Genomic DNA, 6000 nt, shown 5'->3' on the forward strand with positions numbered 1-6000 from the left:
CAGGCTTCTTCAACCTTGGCTTTCCAGATGTTTTTGGCCTACAACTCCCATGATCCCTAGCTAGAAGGACCATTGGTCAGGGATGCTGGGAATTGTAGTCTCAAAACATCTGGAGGGCTGAGTCTGAGGAAGCCTGGGCTCAGAGATGGTGACTGGCCCATGGTCACCCAGAGGAACTTCATGACCGAGTGGGGATGTTGAACCCTGGCCTCCCAGGTCCTAGTCCAGTGTTTCCCAAACTTGGGTCTCCAGCTGGTTTTGGATCACTGTTTCCATAATTCCTGACCACTGATCCTGCTAGTTAGGGATGCTGGGAATTGTAGTCTGAAACACTCTTAACGGCTGCAGCGTCATGCACCTTCTTTATTTTCTTTGTGAAGAGCCACATTGGTAGATCAGGTACAGGTTGAGGTTCATTAGCTTTGCCATTCTACAAGAGCAAGGTATGCATAGCAGGGTACAGTTGCCAAGTTGTGTAACCTAGAGCAGTGGTAGCCAATGGAACACCTTCTAGAGATCATGCTATTCTCTGGTTCCCAACAGCACCAACCAGCATGGTGAATAATCGGGGATGGTGGGAATCTCAGGGTCTGATAGTGGGGTCCATCAGCATCTGGAAGTCAACACATTGCTTACCCCAACATAGAGTTGGGGTGCTCCTTTTCTCTGTTTGCTGTGTACCAGTTAGAAAGGGAGGCCAGGTCAATGGTACTAGGAAAAGCTGACTTGCTTCTGCAAACATGGCGTGACCTATGGGTTGTGAAAATTCAGACTGTGCATTGAGGGATGAATGCAATGGAAGCCAAGGGATATGTTGTTGTTGTTGTTGTTTAGTCATGTCCGACTCTTCGTGACCCCATGGACCAGAGCACGCCAGGCACTCCTGTCTTCCACTGCCTCCTGCAGCTTGGTCAAACTCATGCTGGTAGCTTCGAGAACACTATCCAACCATCTCATCCTCTGCCGTCCCCTTCTCCTTGTGCCCTCCATCTTTCCCAACAGCAGGGTCTTTTCCAGGGAGTCTTCTCTTCTCATGAGGTGGCCAGAGTATTGGAGCCTCAGCTTCGCGATCTGTCCTTCCAGTGAGCACTCAGGGCTGATTTCCTTAAGAATGGAGAGGTTTGATCTTCTTGCAGTCCATGGAACTCTCAAGAGTCTCCTCCAGCACCATAATTCAAAAGCATCAATTCTTCGGCGATCAGCCTTCTTCATGGTCCAGCTCTCACTTCCATACATCACTACTGGGAAAACCATAGCTTTAACTATATGGACCTTTGTCGGCAAGGTGAGCCAAGGGATATACCTGGAGATTATTGCAGCTGCCCAATGGCCACACAGATCTCCAGCCACATTTATACAGTTCTTCTGAATGTTCAAAGCACTTTGCCTACATTATGTTGGTGTAATCCTTCCCAACAACCCTGTAAGATCGATCGGTATCCCACATGGTGCAATTCTAAGCCACTGTGTCTCACTTGGAGTCTTAAGGTTACCTACTACATTCATGGTAGAGATGAAATTTGAACCAAGGCCTTGTGGAGTTGTAGCTTTCCCTCTACACCAACTGTTTTCACTGCACCTGTCGCCTTCTATGAGTTTGTGTGCGCAGCACTGGAGAGCTTGCAGCTTAGGAGCATCCTGTGTCTGAGTAAAGTTCAGAATTTAGACCGCTGGACTTTCAGCAGTTGTGTAAAGTGAAACTGCCTAGGCTACTTTGGTTCAAATTGCACAGCTTGAAAGAAGAATGCATTTTCTGAAAGAAGGTTTGAAACAGGCTCATGCATCAATTTACCACTGCTGATGTATTAAAAAGTCCTTAACTAGGGCATTGTGACGCTTCTGTTTATCCAACACCTGTGTTAAACTTTAAATGCAAAACAAGCTTGATGGGGACAGAAGTCCAGGTTAACCATATACTGGCCCATTAGTTGTGTATAGTTGTGACAATACCGGGAAAGAACTGCAAATGGCAAGATCCCTGCAGTAGTAATGTATAAGAGGCTGGGCAAAGAATAATGCAGTAGGCAAGGCACATGTAACCTCGGGTTTATTTTAATTAGCCAAGGTGCATGAAACGGAACAAGGAAGTGATTAAAAAGTCCACAAGAGTACTTCAGTCACTTTTATTTTCTGGTTTTGAATCATTACATAGCCTTCACACTTTTTAATTTTCACTTTCTGGTTTGCTAACAAGAAACTAGGAAGTCATAGCAAGTTCCTATAGTTCCAGGTACTCTGGTTTTGCCTGGAAGAGCAGGGGAAGGTGTGGGGTTTTTTTTTGCAACCTCTCACATTACTACTAAGAAAAAGTGTCTTGTTTTGTAAGGGATATTGACATAACAACATTTCTGCTGCTGGTGAGCCTTATTGAGATTAATGGAGTCTGTGCAGCAGCAGCGATGATGGGTTGGATCCAGTCACTTGATGTGTGCAAATCCACAACACATGATACTTTAAAAAGTAGAGCCCTAGATAAGAACCGCCCCCAGTAAGTGCTTCAGAATGTTTCCATTCTGCTCTGGATCTCGTCTTCTAGATCATTTAGACTCATCGCATCAACTCACACACTCAGGGCAGTTCCTGTGTTTAATTTAGCACGTCCTTGTATTTATTTCTGAACAGAGGAGCCTCCTCCCATTGTAAACCTAGATTCGCAAGGAATAATGAAAGGAACTCCACACCCTTTCTTTTTTTAAAGTAAGAAAGTATTGTCTGTTTCACAGTGGTGCTAAGATAGCTAGCTCTCACGGGTGGTGCAGACAGAAGAGGGCTTGGGACATTCCTAACACAAGAGCAGGCAAGGTGTGGCGATGCTGAACATCCCTCACACATGGTCCACTCTAGCTCAGAGGTAGGACATCTGCCTTGTATGCCGAGAGTCTCTGGTTTGATCCCTGTTGCCTCCAAGTGGGACGGGAGAGCCACTGCCAGAATGGACAATACTTAGCTAGATGGACACATTGTCTGATTCCGTATAAGGCAGCTTCCTATTTACCATTAATTTTATGCGTCGGCTGTGTGCATTAGTACTGCAGCTTTAGCTGATTACTTTGATCCATTATTTGGGTTGGATCAAATAAAAAGGTGTCTCCGACCAGGAAGTTCACCTTAGATTGTGTTTTTTATATGAGTGCATAGCCAATTGACAGAGAGAAGCTGCTAGCACCACCCTGAAAGAGGTGTTCAGTTTATGCACACATTCAATTTGTGCATAGGCACATTGCACTGGAACCTGGAAGTGACCCAGAAACGTCACAAATGGGGTGGGGTGAGGGGGCGGAGGAACAGGGTGTTTACAGGCTTTTTCAATGGTATTTCAAATCTATGCGGTTTCACGTAAGCGCACGGTGCCCTGGAACATAAGGCAAAGGGTAAAGGGACCCCTGACCGTTAGGTCCAGTCGTGACCGACTCTGGTGTTGCAGCGCTCAACTCGCTTTACTGGCTGAGGGAGCCGGCGTACAGCTTCCGGGTCATGTGGCCAGCATGACTAAGCCGCTTCTGGTGAACCAGAACAGTGCACAGAAACACCGTTTACCTTCCTGCCAGAGCAGTACCTATTTATCTACTTGCACTTTGACGTGCTTTCGAACTGCTAGGTTGGCAGGAGCAGGGACCGAGCAACGGGAGCGAACCCCATCGCGGGGATTCGAACCACCAACCTGATCTGCAAGCCCTAGGCTCAGTGGTTTTAGACCACCCAGATCCCTTTTGCCCTGAAACATAAGCCCTGCATATACTGGGAATTGCCTGTACTGGGAAGAAGGCCTCTTTGATTTCAGGTTTTGCTTTATATTCTCCAGACATTTCAGTGCTTTGGAAGCAGGGACCCCGGGGGGGGGGGTAATCCCCTTTGTTTTAGCAGCGTCAGCTCTGGGACTTTACCTTGTGCCTGATACCAGGTGATTGACAGGTGCCTGGCCCTGCCCACCTGCCATATTTGACCTCTGAAGTCTATCCTGATAAGCAGTGCTTCTTTTTTTTCTTCAAAAAAAGATGTTTTGGGGTACTCTCATTTTGACTCAAGAAAATCACCCTTTTATAGTTCAAATAAATACAGTAAATGGACCAAAATACAAAGGTTCACAGAATCTGTGTCCCACCCTAGAAAAAAGCACTGCTGATAAGGATCTGACCGTGGAGTCAGAAATGCTTCCCACCCCTGCTTTAGAAGGCTGGTGAATCAAATAGAAACTCTTGAACAAATTCATAGGATTACCGTATTTTTCACTCTATAAGGCGCACCAGACCACAAGACGCACCTAGTTTTTGGAGGAGGAAAACAAGAAAAAAAATATTCTGAATCCCAGAAGCCAGAACAGCAAGAGGGATTGCTGTGCAGCGAAAGCAGCGATCCCTCTTACTGTTCTGGCTTCTGGGATAGCTGCGCAGCCTGCATTCGCTCCATAAGACGCACACACATTTCCCCTTACTTTTTAGGAGGGAAAAAGTGAGTCTTATAGAGCAAAAAATACGCTAATCAGTTTAAGATTTCTTTAACTGGGTAGCAGCATTAGTATTTATAGAAGGTTTTTCGGTCATAACAGTTCCCAAGGGGGATTACAGTAAAAACAGCTTTGGGTTCACAGGACTAACCAGAAAAATGACCTCCAAATGTGGTTGGACTACAACTCTCATGAGCCCCAGCCAGCATGGCCAGTGGTCAGGGATGATGGGAGGGGTTTCCATGTTATCCCTTCTGCTGCTGCTGCTGAAAACCAGCAAGAGTTTTTTCTGGCTTTTCCAGATGCAACCTGTGCCCATTGTATGCTTTTTAAAAATATTTTTAAAGCCAAATACATATACATGAATGTGAACCGAGGCATTTGATCAATGCATATGCAGGTAATTATGTATTTATTTGAGAAGAAATATTTACAACTTTCCCTTTCTGCGGCAGAAGCTGCAAGTAATCGCAGTTCAATTCGAACCACATCTGTAGGAGTGACTTGTAACATCTGGCCCTTGTTAGCGGTGCCAGCTAGTTCCCTTTTTGTGGAATGCAGGATGATTTCCCCATCTTGCCATTTCGGAATAGCATTGGGCTTAACCCCTTCAGCTGAAGCCTTGGAGCCCAATATCCTTAGACAATGTTTGGAGAAGAACCGTGGCTCAGGGGAAAGAGCATCTGCTTTGCATACAGAGGGTCCTGGGCCCCGTTTGCAGGTCGGGCTGGAAGAAACACCCACCTGAAACGTTGGGAAATTGCTGCCAGCTAGGGCAACACAGTATTGAGTTAGCTGGACTGTGTGCGCGCAAGGCAGCTTCCTATCTGTCAGGGCCTAGTGCAGGGGTCTGCAACCTATAAGACAAAAAGAGCCACTTGGACCCGTTTCCGAAGAAAAAAAACCTGGGAGCCGCAAAACCATTGCGACATTTAAAACAAATATATCTCCGGAGCTGCGATCTGACAGCGGGCGGGAAGGTGACGTCGGGACGGTGCGTGACTAACGCACGCACTGCCCCCATGCGACGTCACAGCCAGTACAGCGCCCGCCACAGTGGGGAGTGTCGGGGCGCACAATGCGCCTCCTCTCCTCGCTAGTATCCACCCTGGAGCCACGGCAAAGGGGTAAAAGAGCCACATGCGGCTCCGGAGCCTCGGGTTGCAGATCCCTGGCCTAGTGCAATCTGAACGTCCTGCTAGCTTTTGAAACTCTGTTCCTACAAACGGCACAACCTCGCCAATTTTAACAGACACAATTAAAACACGCCCAGATCCCAAAGCCCTGAGATGATTTGAGGGTGGTTGCTCTATTCGCTTTTATGTCATGTGAAAAAAGCCTCCCTGCAGTTCTTATTTGCATGCAGCTGTGTGTGGACGTTAGAGCCTTTTGTTTTCTTTGTATGACAGCGAGGTCCCTGGGAAACATTTTCTCCAGGGCAGAATAGGCCTGGGTGACATATCAATATATCGCCCAGGACCGGTATGAGGAGCAGACGGCCATGGCGGTTTCACTCAGCAGTATATCGCTGGTGAAACCGCCACCGCTCCTGAGTC

Source organism: Podarcis tiliguerta (genome assembly GCF_965153285.1).
Source record: "Podarcis tiliguerta genome assembly, chromosome: 14".
In the NCBI taxonomy this organism is placed as follows: domain Eukaryota; kingdom Metazoa; phylum Chordata; class Lepidosauria; order Squamata; family Lacertidae; genus Podarcis; species Podarcis tiliguerta.